The sequence below is a fragment of the Salvia miltiorrhiza genome, chromosome 3 (genome assembly GCF_028751815.1).
Source record: "Salvia miltiorrhiza cultivar Shanhuang (shh) chromosome 3, IMPLAD_Smil_shh, whole genome shotgun sequence".
Lineage (NCBI taxonomy): Eukaryota > Viridiplantae > Streptophyta > Magnoliopsida > Lamiales > Lamiaceae > Salvia > Salvia miltiorrhiza.
The window spans coordinates 45723856-45739307 of NC_080389.1; positions in this window are offsets into that span (position 1 = coordinate 45723856).

Sequence of the window (15452 nt, forward strand, 5' to 3'; positions counted from 1 at the left end):
CCCCTACAAGAAATGGTAATGATTGTTGCAGATGAGCCAAACTGAAAATTCGATGTTTACTCTTTTTATGTAAACAGTTTTAAATTTTATTCGTATTTCCCTTTAATTCCAATGGCGTTGCTCAATTTTTTCTTTTGTATACTTAATACGATGCATGATTAAGTATTTGTATCCTCAATAATAGAATTTCTTCAATCCCACCCAAAGATAAGAATGAAAGAAAAATTAACTTAAATGATAAAAATAAGAGTAAATATCCTATTAAACTCTGAACTATACATGTTTTATTAAAAATACCCCGAACTATAAGAAATGTGCTCTAAACCCTCAAACTATCAGTTTTACATTACCTATATCTCACGTCCATTTTTCTGTCACAAAAAACGTGATGTGGCTCACTAAATTCCATAGTGTAATTTATATTTTATTTTTTTAAAATAACACGGCATAAACGGCGTCGTTACGAATCAAATTAAAGTCACCGTTTAGTTCAAAATTCAACGTGGATTTAAATTTTTTAAATGAACATGATATGAAACAACGTCGTTTTATGACATGTTACTTTAAAAAATAAAATGTAAATTACAATATGACATCCGACGAGCCATATCACGTTTTTGATGACCGAAAAATGAACGCATGATATATTTGATATAAACCTGATAGCTTGAGGGTTTAGAGCACATTTCTTATAGTTCAAGGTAATTTTGATAAAATAAGTATACTTGGGGGTTTAATATGATATTTAACCTAATAATAATCAACAATATCTCAAGTTTCAATTCATCTAAATAAACAAGTGATTAGTTTAACAGTCTCACTATTTTTATCTATCATTGTTAATCTTTTAAACACTCACTTAGAAAATATAAATATTGATGTGATTTCTATATTCATGTAGATTAACATGTTACTAAGTTTATTAAACACTTGTTTTGTATCCATATTTGGAAATGGACAGATTAATAAAAGTAAGATAAATAATAATTAATAGTTACTACTTCCTCCGTCCCACGAATCTTGATGCATTTTGATGAGGAGTAAAATATGTGTTGATCTAGGATCATGCCACATGGTCCATATAAACAAATCAGAATATTAGAGAAGATCAGACCAGAGAAGACTAGACCAGAGAAAGCCAGACCAGAGAAGGCCGGACCAGAGAAGACCGGACCAGAAAAGCAGCCACAGACCTAGCCAGAGAAGTGACTACCAGAGAAGCGGCTCCAGGTCAAGTTAAAGAAGCAGTTCCAGGGCTGACCTCAAAGATAAGGATCCGATAAAGAATCTGATAGCTTTTCCAGGGCGTATCTGCTTAGGCCTAGGTAGTTAGTGCGCAGAGCGCGTATTTTAGTATGAAATTACTGTAATGCCCTTCTTGTAAACTCTATAAATAGCTCATTCTCATCATGCAATACACACGATATTCATCACACTTAAGAACATTCTAAAGCTTCTTTCTCTCGCCTATAAAAATTTCAGGTGAACCCAAAAGAAATCTCTCCGTCCAAATACTTAGCTTAATTCTGTACTCATCACATTTGTTTACGCCACGAGAATTTTAAGTGTATAGGTAATAAAGTAGAAAAGTGATAAAGTAGAAGTGTGTAGGTAATAAAATAGAAAAATGATAATTAAGTATAATTAAGAACCATTATTTTTTAGCTAATTATTACTACTATATTTAGAAATACATCAAGATTTGTGGGATGACCCAAAAAAGAATATGCATCAAGATTTGGCATAACAAAAATTTTGTATGTTATGAATAATTAATACAAAAATATATAAAATAAATAAATATAAAAAGATAAATACAGTATATATGGCATAACATAATTCTAAAGTACTTTTTACAATATATATGAAATAATACGATTGTGTAAGACTAAACTAAATACTAAACTATATATACTGTATTCATTTTTTTATATTTATTTATTTTATATATTTGCGTATTAATTATTCATAACATACAAAATTTTATATATTTACAGTACAACACTAATTTAAGAATAAACTAGTAAGAAGCCCGTCGAATTTAATACCATTTTGATTCATAAATTTTATTCCGCTACTGAATAAAATAATTCCAAAATAAAGCAATGTAATATATTTAATTTTTTAATTTACCTAAATTAGATGTCTTAGACCATTTTTATCAGAATTTTTTTTTTTTTGCCATGGTCGACCGCCACATTAGTAAGGGTGAACCAAGCCATGGTCGACCACAAGAAAAATGAGACCATGTGGTCTCTCTCTCTCTCTCTCTTCTATATTCTATCAATGAGAAAGAGACACTTGTCTCCATTCTATTAGCTTTGTAGATTTTATTTAAGTTATTATATAAAATTACCACATCTTTTATATAAAATATTAAAAAAATAAATTAAAAATATAAAAAATTTATATTTTTTTTATTCTCTACAAATGAAGACAATTCTTGCTATATTTTAACATACCTTTAAATTCTCTTATTTTTCCTCAACATAAAATTATTTTCAAAAGAATTAATTTGTACATTCAACATATTTCCAAGATATTTTTTGTACATTTTTTTTTGAATTTTTATTAATTTATTATTTTTATATTTTAATTTATATTTAATATTACTAAAACTATTATAATTAAAAATAATTATATATAATGTTGTGGTTGGGTGGTTGAGGTGATCATTGATAAATCAACAAAAATAGAGGTGGTTGGGTGGGATGAATATTAGTGATGTGGAAAAGAGATAAATTAATTAAATATTGAAAATGATTGGATGGTTGAGTGCTTGATGACATAGTCTTATGAATAGTACTATATATCTAAAAAAGAGCATTGATTCATAAGCAGTCGAACTTATCAACTTGGTCGTCGCCGCCTTCGCCGCCGTGTTGCCAATGGGCCGGGAAGAGGAGATCTCCTCGCCCGACGCCGAGGTGGTGAAGCCGCCCTCTTCCGTAGTCTTTGTCCTCTTGGAGGCATGCACGTCTCCAACGAGATACATCGACTTGAACTTGGGATTGTTCCGAAGAACTCTCCACGCGTTCCAATAGTTGAATGCAGCCTTTTGTGGGCTTCGAGCCTTGAAGAGGGTTTGGGCCTTGTCACGAATCATATCGTCAGAATGACCGGAAGGCCAATTGTTTCTCGTCTCCACCCAAATAGATTCCCAGAGACGCACATCCGCGCTCACTCGGGCCCAGTGGCCTTGAAGTTGCCGGATCTTAAGGTCGACGCCGATGATGGGGTTCACACGTGCGCAGATCCGGCCCCAATACGCCTCCCCCTTCTGATCCGTCCCACGGATCGCGTCGTTGGTCTCCTCCGCCCAAACTTGGACGATAAGATCCGTATGCTCAGGAAGGTAAGTATGACGGATCCTTACTTCCTTGTCGTGCTTGATTTTGGTGGCCATTTCCTTCCTCCGGCCGCCCTTCTTTGGGTTGGAGGCACTCTGCTCTGCACTGACCGGTTCCTCCTCGGGTGGGGTCTCCTCCAAGTTATTTCCTTCCATATCGGGGTGATAATCGGAGGAGAGATCGGGGCACCAATTAGGATCATAGAAAGGGTTGTGTGGATCCATGAAGGAAGAAAATTCTTGAAGAGAAATGGAAGAGAAGAAAAATGGAGAAGAAGAGATGTGAAGAAGAATGGAGGAGATGGGGTTTTTTAAAGAGGAGAAGAAGAAAACAAAAATTGGAAACGGTCGGTCAAAGCACGCATATCGAGGAAAAGCAGTCAAAATTCGAATTTAAAATTCGAATTTCTCTATTTTTTTAAATTACGGATCGAGTAATGCTCGAGTATACTCGAAGGATCGAGTAATGCTCGAGTATCCGCCACCTGCAACGCCTTACTCGATCGGCAACGCCTTACTCGAGTAGGCACTCGAGTAAGGCGTTGCCGATGCTCTAATTGACACCCTCTGCAACACAACACTGACACAGACACTCTCTCTCTTTAATTTTAGTGAGAGAATAAAGTAGTAAAACTATGTTTTCGTAAAGAGAGAAGGTCGAGGTAGCTATAATGGAGATCTTTGGCATTCGCTTCCACTCATAGCTGTCGCTTTTTCTTTTTTCTTCCTATCAAAAAGTAAGCATCTCACTGCTTTTTACCTAAATTAGATGTCTTATGAATAAAACAATTCCATAATCTCACCTTGCTATGCACTCGCCCCTCGCTTTTGCTACGATTATGAAAATCCTTGAGGAATATCCACTTCTTCGAGTTACTCCCAGAGGAAGACAACCTCGACGGTGGCGCTTGCAGCGGCGGAGGTACATTGCAAATCCAATCCTCCAGCGACTAGCCACTGATCGAAGCGGAGCGGCAAAATGGATCTAGCTCTGCGGTTCGCAAGCTTCGCGCCCCGTAGCCTCAGATCTATGCCTCTGGAACTCGCTGTACCATTATCGAGATCCATCGACGGCGCACGGGAAACCATCCGGCAACGTCGCTAGGTGCGATGACAGCTTCATCGGGCGGATCTGGTTGTTCAAGAATAGCTCATCTGCCGACGTATGGAGCCGATTCTGCCATAACCGTTGGGGGAGAACCTGGAGGAGAACACGGCCTCGTAGGATCCGAAATCGCTGGAGAGGAACACGGCCTCGTAATCAGCCGATGATGGAGATTTGGATCTGGTCTCGGTAAAGAGGAAATGCATAGGGCTAGCGGAAGAGGGGCCGTGTTCGGGACTGGAGGGGACACTAACGAAGGGGATGGAGCAGGTGATGTCAATGTCTTCGTTGTAGCACGGCGGTGGTACCCCCGTCGTGGCTAGCCTGGAGCCTCATATAATTTGTAGGGTGATGAAATTGAGAGAGGGTGAGAGTGGGGATTTCATATATTTTTTTTTTTAAAATTGTTAACGGAAAGGTAACGAACATTAGATGGTTGGATGAAAATTTTTAAAAAAAATGTTACAATAAGATTTTCCATGCTACTTATGTTTCGTTGGGGTTATTTTTGCTCAAGACGGGCCAACCTTAAGATTGTATTTGGCATTTAACCCAATCGAATATTTACCTTAAGTTTTTGTCTTGTTTTTCTATGCTTAAATAAATACTCCCTCCGTCCCACTAATGAAGACGCACTTTCCTTTTTGGGCTGTCCCAATAATAAAGACACATTTCCAAAAAAAGAAATAATTTGGGCATAAGATACACTAATTAATTGCACCTTAATTAAGGTATAAATAAGAGACAGAAAAACCCTAATCTTATTTCTGCCAAATTTCGTCCTCTCCGCCTCTCTCACTCTCTCGTCTCTCTCTCTCAATCCAGCTTCTCCGGCGAGCCTCCGACCACCGCCGAGCACCCCTCGCCTCTCCGACCACCGAACGCCCCTCACCCCTTCGGTGAGCCTTCGATCGCTCGCGCACACACTGACGGGGGCAGAGGGCCGAGACCTAGCCCTAGCCCCGCCGAACAGCGCGGCGCCCCTCCCCCTCTCTTCTCCTTCTCCGCCGCCGCCTGCTTCTCCTTCTCCAACCGATGGCGGCTCTGGGGCCGCGCCGCGACCGCCTTCTTTCTTCCCCTCGCATCTCTCTTTGTCCGACTCCTCTCTCTTCCCCTCTTGGTTCTCCCTCATCTCTCTCTCCCTAGACTCTGTGTCTGCTGCGATTCAATTTTTGGGTTAGGGGCTAGGGTTTGCCGGGATTTGATTTTTGGGTTCGATTTTGGGTTTGATTTGGGGGTTGAATTTCTGAGGTGGTGGAGGTTGTCGTAGGCGGCGGTAGTGTCGATTTTGGGTATGAATTGGGGGTTGAATTTCGGAGGTGGCGGTGGTGGTTGTCGGAGGCGGCGGTGGTGGTTGTCGGAGGTATGAATTGGGGGTTGAATTTCAACTAAAACATTAAGGGGCCGTTTGATTTGCAGTTTAGCATTGATTAGGATTAAAATTATCTTGAGAAATTAGTGTGGATTTATATTATTTCATGGGTGTTTGATATCATGGCTACTTAATTCTATATTGTGTTTGATATCCATAGGATTATGTTGGATTATATTATCTAATACCAAAACTATCCTCATATAATTTTAAAAATATCATGTGTGTCCACCATTACTTGGGCATTTGCATCGATATGCGTGAGGAAGGGTAGCAGAATTTTTATCTAACTTCGCAGTATTAAAGTTATCCGAGGGGGGAGGTCGGATTATTAGTATGGGTTATTCCCACAAAATAGCATGTAGAAGTAGGATTAAGTAGGAGTTGACCACATTAATAGAACATGATATCAAACATCACACTAACCTGTATTAATTTAATTTATCATACCTATAAACCCATATCAAACATGCCCTAAATAGAAATAAATAAATACACTAAATTAAAACTAATCAACTACACTAATAGTGGTGGGCCACAACACTTTAACAACTAATCTACCTCTCCTTAATCTCCGTGCCCAAAAGACCTATGTCTTTATTAATGGGACGGATGGAGTATGATTTTAGTTTTCTTTCCATTATTTTATCTTTAGTCCATATCCCAGATTTTGATCAAATTCTCGTCACCAGCATCTAAAAACCGATCAATGCAAGTGTCCGTAATGATGTAGCAGTCGTTACTCATTCCACTCAACGATATAGGAGTCTGCGTTTTTGCATGAAAACAGCCTACAAATCTAAACATATTATATTAGCATAGATAGGCAAAGAATGTGGATACAATCACCTTCTACTGTCGCCACCATAAGCCATTCTCGTACGACAGCAAACAACCATGCATTTATTGAGACGGAAAATAACAAGTGTTTATAGCGGAAGAGGATGAACGTTAACACACTCATTTGAACGAGTAAAAGAAAAGGACAATATAATGATTATACTCTCACATGGACATTTCCCTTCATACTAGAGTACACGGGAGCCCCGTGACCCTCAAACGTGTATTGTTTAGCGACAGTCGCTGCATCCCAAACCTTGGGGAGAAGAAAGAAAATAGAAGATTAAAGGTCTATTTTTACAACAAGTATTAGCTTTATAACTGTGTAACTTACCTGAATCAACTTGTCATCACCACAGCTTATGACAACAAATTTTTCGTGTGGTTTTGAGAATGCTAGATCATTCACACTGCTAAGATGTGCGTCGATCTGGACAGAAAAGGTTGGGAATAAAAGATACAACGCGTATATGGAATATAACACAAGGATGGATAAGTAATAGAAGCTACCTAAAACTCCTAAAACATGGATTGGTCATAATAAACAAAGCATCCATCAATAACTTAAAATACAATGTATAATATGAGATGTAGTAATAATACTCCAAAGAATGAAAATGGTAGATAAATAGATTCAAATTCATGTGACGATGAATTCAAGGCGCTTCCACTGGCACTGCTTCCACTCCCGCAGCTTCGGCTTCTGCTTTCGCGTTTTGGCTATGAAACGTTGGGCGCGTCTTTTTGCTTCCTCGCGTGAGGTTGCAGAAGATGGAATATGAATCGAAACCCTCTCAAGTGATGGACAACTCCAAATCAATGCCACCAGCAATTCTTCTGCATGCCATATCCATCGTAGGCGCCCACTTCAACCACCATCATATCTCGGCCAAGATGCTACATATGCTTTTCTGCACGAGATTTAAGGAATTGTAGATTAATGTTTTAAGTGTGTAATAATAAAGTGATAAAGTAGGAGAGAGAAAGTAATAAAGTGATAAAGTAAGAAAGAGAATGTAATAAAATGATAAAGTATGAGAGAGAGGTAATAAAGAAATTCCTTATTTTTGCAAATATAGAAGGGCCGGTCTTGCATGCGGCGGTCGCACTCCAGTGCGACGGGTCTGCCCCGACCCGCGCCCGACCCGACCCGTGCCCAGACCCGAAATCCTGAATGCTAAATTATTAGATTTGTTTATAATAATTATTACTTTTAATAAGCATGAAATATACATTTGTTCACACAAATGTATACTTATATAAATATAGGTATTTACCTTCATTTGATATAAAATATTATATTTTCTAAACCCTAAATTCTATAAACTAAACCCTAAACCCTGTAAACTAAACCCTAAGCCTGAACACTAAACCCTAATAGGAGTATTTACTTTTAATAGCATAAGATATACATTTGATCGCACAAATATATACTTATATTAATATAAATATTTACCTTCATTCAATATAAAACATTATACATATCAATATACATTTATATGAACAAATGTATATATTATGTTTATTAAAAGTAACAATTATTATAAACAAATGTAATAATTAGGAGTATGGGTCAAACCCACTCGGGTCAGGATTCCGGGTCAGGAGGGCGGGTTTGGAGCCGGGTTGTCACACCCCAATTCTTGAAGGAATAAACTATAATCGAGGTGCGACTAAAATCATAGAAATAAACAAGGAAAGAACCTTGTGGGATTCAAAAAAAGTCGGGGAACGCCCTTTGAGTGAAGAAAGACAAAAATCAAGTGATATTAATCAATCAACAACATTCTAAGCCTTACGATCACAAGTTCGGTTTCATGCTTCCGATAACCAACGTTAATAACATAGAGCTAGAAGTTGAGAGTTTAAGCTCGATAAGAAACATAATTCAGAATTTAACATAAAAGTCTTAAGTTGGAGAAACAAAAGACAAATAAGAGCTAGAGCAACAACGGAAGACAAAATACAGAGTTGAACCCTAGCCTCAGCTCTGCCCCGTCAGCACCGACCAATCAACCTGAAAACATTTGAAAGTATTTTTGGGCTAAGTACTAATGTACTTAGTGGGCTAGCATTTTTATAAACATTTCATAATCATAAGAGCAGTTTATCCAATTATACCTGACATGACTTAGAAGGTTTTAAATTGAAATAACTTCTAAGCATGTTAAAACATTTTATTATATTGCGCGCAATTGTCACACTCCCTTTCCGTTACTCGCTGTGATCCCGGACCTTTTAGCCACCGACGGATCCATTACTCCTGCTTTACTTGAACTGAGGGCGTAACCCAGCCAAGTTCCCATTTAGGACCCAATGCTCCGGAACACATCCCGTCGAGCACCCTTATAACGCCTCATACATAATTAGTGCCCGAATGGAGATCAACCCACCGAGTCAGCTAATAGGTGTACACAATTCTCAAATAACGTGTTAGGTCAAGAGAGAACCTCGATCGATTAACTTATGCGAGCCTTAAACAGAGCAGAGTGCACAAAAATATTTTATTGGATAAACAGTTTTCATTTCATTGAAACATTTAAGCTCAATAGCTAAATCATACATTTGGAAAATAAGCCCACCTGATTAGGCAATGCCTGTCGTTTAATCTTAACTCTGAATCGGAATAGCAGTGCTAGTCCTCACGATCCACAAAGCCTACAAGAAATCTATAATTTTAATAGGTCTCCTGAATCTAATCTCAAGTCATAGTGAAGTGTTTATCATCCTATGATTCACTTAGCCGGGTTTTCATGTTTTAATAAATAAATAATTGAAAACTAAAATTTTGAGCTAAGAACACCAACAATATCCTTGCTCGATTTTCTTAAATAATTGACTTCAAAGTAAAATCAATTTAATCATAAATAATTAAATACAAAATATTTGATGCAAATTTCTTTCATGCTTTAAAACATATAGTAAATAATTACACTTAATACATATGCACATGATAATATTATTATTACGCAGTTCATACCTAGAAATAATTAATCAAACTTAACGTAAAATCTAATTAATAAATAAAAGGCAGCCCAACAGTAAATTAAACAAAATAAGCAACTCAATCATTAATATATGTGAGGCCCAACTATTAAATAAAATATGCAGCCAAGTCTTTACAAGCCCAACTGAAATTAAAACAATGCCCCAAATCAATTTCTTCTTCTTCTTCTTTAAAACACACGCGCGCGCGCGCACACACACACACACACACAATCACACACAACTCACACATCACACGCCTCCCTGCCCTCTCCCTTCTCCGGCGGTGGAAGCCACCGCCGGCCATGCTGCCGCCCCCTGACGCCCTCGTTCTCTATCTTCTTCTCCCTCTCTCTCGTCTCTCACATGACAGCACACACAATCAGGCGCCCTCTTTTTCCCCAACCTTAGATCCCCAATCCCAGCCACCGCCCCTTCAAATCTCCGGCGACTGCACAACCATAGGCTGCCGCCGCCGAGCTCCGGATCCCCCTGATTTCAGGCACTCTAATCGCGGCCCTTGGCCTCGATTCCTGACGAGCAGCAGCTAATTGCCGCCGTCGTCTCCACCCTGCCTCCCTCCATCTCCCTATTTTTCCTTCTCCCTCTGTAAAACCCAAGATCCCCAATCTCCACCACGGCCGACAACAACAGCTCGAAGCCACCGCTGACCGCCGTCTGCCCTCTCTCCCCTGACTCGACTCTCATCACAGCAAGCATACACTCAACATTCAACAGCTCAAGTTCGAATTTACAGTTCATAAGGCTAGTTCTATACATGCTTGTTCAATATTATTCCACTATTGTATTCCAAATTGTATACACATTTCATAAAGTTCATACGTTTACAGCCTTTGTAAAAATTGATGTGTTGGTTTGAATGAAAGAATGAGTTGCTGGTTAGTTTGCAGGGCGTGAATTATGTTGTGGCAATGAAATAAATGGAAGTAAAGAGTTCAAAGGTAAAACCTTTTTGGTATTTTCTGGGATGCCACAAGTTCTGCAAAGAATTAATAAGCAAAGGAAATAGTTTCAGAATATCTAACTGATGAGAAGAAGTAAAAAAAAGAGAATGAATTGAAGGGGAAACATTACCGAGGAGGGCTTCTTGTTGGGTGAAGGATTTTGGAAGGAGGTTAAGAGCATCCGCAATGGGGTTCCTTGATAGCCTACTTGATAGCCTACTTGATAGTGGTTGTGTTATTGAGTAGGTGGTGCTGCATTGGGGTTACTTGATAGCCTACTTGATAACATTAGTTTTGATTTTATGTTTTTCATTTAAATTTTATTGCATAATTTAAATAACATATTTTTGTAATAGTTAAATATGCCATTAAACATAAAATTTAAAAACACCTAAAACATAAAAAAAAATTACATAAAAATTAAAAAACACCTAAAACATAAAAAAAATAACATAAAAATTAAAAACACCTAAAACATCATATTACCCCATCGTTAAAATCACATAATTAAAATCCTAGTCTAGACCACGACGCCTGAGCACGTCGGCGACCATGGACGCGTGCAATGCCCTTTGTGCCTCCGTCATGTGCGTCGTATCCGCGTTCAGGAGCTGCATATCGAGCTCCCTCTCCCTGATATCGTTCCTCCGCTGGTACTGGGCGGTGAATGCCCTCATCTGCTGGTCGGACCTATCCAACCTCTCCACTATTTCCGGTGGAGGCTCCGAGCTCGTATGCGACGCTGCTGCCTTCCCTTTTCCCCTTTGCAGCCTTCGCCGCCGCCTTCGCCGCCTTGTTGCCAATGGGCCGGGCAGAAGAGATCTCCTCGCCCGACGCCGAGGTGGTGAAGCCGCCCTCTTCCGTAGTCTTTGTCCTCTTGGAGGCATGCACGTCTCCAACGAGGTACATCGACTTGAACTTGGGATTGTTCCGGAGAACTTTCCACGCGTTCCAGAAATTAAAGGAGGCCCTTTATGGGCTTCGAGCCTTGAAGAGGATTTGGGCCTTGTCACGAAGCATATCATCCGAATGACCGGAGGGCCAATTGTTGCGCGTCTCCACCCAAATAGCTTCCCAAAGACGCACATCCACGCTCACCCGGGACCAGTGGCCTTGAAGTTGCTTGATCTTAAGGTCGACGCCGAGGATGGGGTTCACATATCGAGGCAAAGTAGTCAAAATTCGAATTTAAATTCGAATTTATCTATTTTTTTTAATTAGGGCGCGTGCATTGCACGCGCCTTCCCTCTCCCCCCCTTCGAGCATACTCGAAGACTCGAGTATTGCTCGAGTACCGCCCCCCGCAACGCACCTACTCGAAGGCAACGCCTTACTCGAGAAGCCTATCGAGTAAGGCGTTACCGGTGCTCTAAAGGTATTTGAAGGGGTGAGATTGAATAGGTTAAAGTACATATACAGTAGCAAAGCATGAGTGAAACGTGAAGGAGGGTGAGACGTGAAAGAGTGAAAGGAGCAGCTGAGGTGAGGCATGGCCGCATGGGGGTGAGCTGCGTAGCTGGTAGCTGCTGTACTTGGGAGAATTGACATAAAGAGAAATGGAGTTGGGTTTGGGCTAAGGATTAAATGCTAAATATATATACCAATTAACCTTAACTAAAAGGCCCAAATAAAAATAACTATCAAGGCCAACACAATTAAATAGTTAAAATCCAATACAAACTTAAATTAAATCATGTACACATAAATACTTAATCATGGAGATAAAACACATATGATCACTTTAAATAATATGAAATGCATAAAGATTTGAATAGATATATTTTTCAAAAGATTTTGTAAATCATTTTGTTGGCATTAAAATAAATTCATTTTATTTTTCGGCATAAATCATTTAATCTAAGCTTAAAATAAATTCTAAACTTAATATAAATGGGCGGGGTGTTACACGGGTCGACCCGTCGCACACCTGTGCGACAGTCGCACCCAATAATTGGCGAATATAGAAATGTAGCATTTTCGTTGGGACGGTCCGAAAAGGAATATGTAGCATTTTGGGCGGGACGGATGGAGTATTTATTATTCTAATAAAAAATTAACATTTAATTAAAAAATATGATTCAAATTAATATAATTTTAATTATATTACCTCAAATTAAATAAATATAAAAATAATTTATATATAAATAATTGCTTATATAAAGATAATACCATATCATTTAAATAGTAATAATATAAAATAATAACTCGTCGAAGTTCGACATGTTATACACTAGTATATAAAATAAATAAATATAAAAGGATAAATACAGTACAGTATATATGGCAAAACATAATTCTAAAGTACTTTTTACAGGTGATTTTAATTCATTTGTATTTTTCTGTTATGCGAAACATTTCTCGGAGGAGATGTGCGAAGAAATATATAAATGAGTCCCCTACATTTTCAAACAATTGATTACTTTTATAAGTCTTTTCAGCTTAGGGTGGTTCTATTCATAATCCCCATTTTATTCCTTACAGCCTCTTTTTTAAAATATTAATAACAATTAATTAAAAATTTACTATTCTATCCTATATTTTAGAGCCCCCAAATTTTATTAAACTTTAAATTAATTATCACTTTAATTTCATAACCCCCATTTCAAATTGAAGAAATTTCATAGCCTCCATTCCCCCATTTCCAACAATAGTAAGTTATATTTTCCCGCCAAAAACTACTTTACTATCTTTGGGAATAATTATATTTTAAAATTTTATTTGTTTGTTTATTTCGTCTACTCTAAATGATATAAATATCATGTTATTACAATTTTTTCTACTCATATAATTTATTACATTTTTATGATTTTTAATTTTTTATTATAAAATGAATTTGTAGCCTAACTTTATCTTATATGACCATATTATGTATGTAATAACATATTTTTTTTAATTAAATGTGTAATAACATATTTACGTCAGATCATAAATATTATATATTATATTTAGTAAATATAAATAAAATCATCAAAATATTAATATAGATAAGATTTTTATGATCATATATGGACTTTTAACATATGTATTTATTTATTTTTCTTTCATGAATATTTAGTCAACATGTATAAAATAAAATTTGAACATTTTAAATTAATCAAGTCACTATAATCTATATTTAATATAATAACAACTACATATTTTCGTAATTAATAACTTTTATTTTCAATTATGTTTCATATATAGTTTCTACAAAATGATATGTATAAATGACATGTCATATTTATGTATTGATAATTTTAAATTAACAATTAATAATTAATATTACAATGACATAGCGCGTGAGAAACAAATTAATTTTAATATTTTAACTAAATGTTATTTATATTGTGACATGTAATAAACTTAAGAAGATCTACTTATATACAATTAATAATATATTATGTTATATAAATGATATATACCATACACTGAACCGAATGTGAGTCTTTCACGAGTACTCTTTTTCCTTCTAAGGTCTCTTCTTCTTAGAAGGTTTTAATGAGGCTCGATCTTTTGTTTGCTCTCTTTTGCGCTTTCTTGGATGTTTTGTACTCTTTTTCTTTTCCATTAATACAAGCCTTATTCTCATCAATGATATATACCATACAATATGTGTGTGTATATGTTGGGAACTTAATGAAATATCATAATCCTTGTTTTGATGATACCAAAATCAATAGGTTTCTTTTGTAATAGACTAGAACTGCTCGAACTAAAGACTGAAGACTGAAGAATGAAGGACTAAAGACTGAAGTTGCCGACTGAAGCATCAGTCGAAGAATCAATTTTGACTGATTACTTAATGCGTACCACGTGGAATCAGCGGACTGATACTAAAGTCAAGTATCAGTTAAACATTCTTCCTTGGACTGAACCTCCAACGTTCAAAGGAAGCCACGCACTCCAGAAGTACAGCCGCATTAAATGCAGAGATCTCAGGATCGTCCTTTTTCTGCAGAGGTCATTCCTCTTTGGTGATTACCTTTTCAGAGATGTCGCATCTCCTGCTCTTCAAGATAGTTGTTCTCACCAAACAAGGAACCACGAAGATTGAAGCCTCAGCCCAAGTTCAAATTACTCTCTAACGAAAGAAATCTTGAAGAACTTCTCCGCCAACGGATCTATTCAGGACTTCTCCTATAAATAGCGCTCGAGGATCACTTCAATCGACACCGATTCAACGACATAAGCTGAAACTCTGCCAAAATTGTTTCTCAGCTAAAGCCCAGACTCTCCAAAGTTTCAATCGAAGAAGAGAATCCCAAAGCCAAAAATCAGTCACTGCTGATTACATAAATTCTCTTAGACCTTAGGCAACCTCGCTTATCCAAAGCCTAGGTCAAACTAACTGCAAAGAACTTGTTATTTGAAGTTTAGTTGGCAAGTTTTCAAACCTCACTTCAACCGACTGAATCGAGTGTTTGTGTTGTAAAGGAGTTCAGAAAGACGTTCTGTCTCCGTGACATCCTAGTGCCCAGTGCGTGCTAGGAGTGAGAAATCCAACAAGGTGTGTTGGTACTGAAGATTGGATCTTCAGTTGTTTCGGTTGTGTGCACCCATAAGCACATGTTCAGGTTTGCAGTGCACCAGTAAGCATTTGCCGAGTGAAGTTGTTGGTCTGAATCGACCGTGGATGTAGGAAGTATTTTCCGAACCACGTAAAAATCTCTGTGTTATTTACAGCTTTCAGTTTTTACTTTCTTACTTGTGCACTTCCTTTCGTAAATTGAAAACTGATTAATTGCAAAGAGAAACTTAAGACTAACAACGTGCTCAACTCACAGGCTATTGCAAACAAAAGTTTTCCGCTGCGTGTGTTATCAGTCTGACTGATCTATCCTCTGATAGTCAGTAAGA